This window comes from Galeopterus variegatus, unplaced genomic scaffold (genome assembly GCF_000696425.1).
Source record: "Galeopterus variegatus unplaced genomic scaffold, G_variegatus-3.0.2 Scaffold838, whole genome shotgun sequence".
In the NCBI taxonomy this organism is placed as follows: Eukaryota; Metazoa; Chordata; class Mammalia; order Dermoptera; family Cynocephalidae; genus Galeopterus; species Galeopterus variegatus.
The window spans coordinates 459,407-460,538 of NW_007726949.1; positions in this window are offsets into that span (position 1 = coordinate 459,407).

Below are 1,132 nucleotides of genomic sequence, written 5' to 3' on the forward strand. Positions count from 1 at the left end.
TACCTGTCTTGTTTTCCATTATTACACTGTTAATGCTTGAGGCATCCTTATTCTCGGAGATATCTTTCACAGTTAATTACACATTGTGGTAATCAAGTGTTTCTAAAAACAATGATTTCTACTAGATGATAATCTAATATTCTTGAAATAGTATTTATCATGAGATATAAATGATCTTGTTAAAAAATAAAAAAGAAATATTAAAAGCTCAAGTATTTTCTTACCTGTTCCAAATTACTGCCAAGAGGTAATCACTAATATACATATTAGTTTCCACACACATGGTCTCATGACAGTGCTGGTTGACGGCGAAGCCTGATTAGAAAGAAGAAATTTCTCAGGGGCCAGCCCATGGCTCACTTGGGAGAGTGCGGTGCTGATGGCACCAAGGCCATGGGTTCGGATCCCTATATAGGGATGGCCGGTTGGCTCCCTTGGGAGAGCGTGGTGCTGACAACACCAAGTCAAGGGTTAAGAGCCCCTTACCGGTCATCTTTAAAAAAAAAAAAGAAAGAAGAAATTTCACAAGGAGCACTCCACCCATCCCCTATTCTGAAGATGTTGGTCAGGAGATATAGATGTTAAATTATGACTTCTGCATCGTTTTAACTAGTCAGTTTCATATAGTTTAACCTTATGAAATTGTCATTGTTTGTAGCTCTTTTCACCTGTTCAACCTAACATGTCAGGCATCGTGCCAGGCCCAGCGGACTTGGTGATCAGGCCTCAAAGGGCAAACTCTCAGGAGGTAACAACCCATCCAACATCTGGTGTTCTCTCTACTCTTCCTTCCTGTCTTCTTTCCTCCCTCTCTCTCCCTTTTCCTTCTTTCTTTCTGTTTTTTCTTTCTTTCTCCTTCTTTTCTCTTTTTCATCCCACATGTTCCATGAAGGATTTGAGGTGAAAACTGTTCTTGCTACAATAGCATTTCCAGAGTTAAATGCTCTGGTGTACAGTATGAGTTACTTAGATTTGTCTTATATAATTACACATACCACTGATTTCTTAAATTTGCCATTTATGGGGGGACATGTAATTCTGCATCATTATGGATTTTAAGACACTTGAAAAATCTGTTATATCTCTGTTTTTGGATAATGCCATCTACTACATTAGGCTTATAATTGCTTTT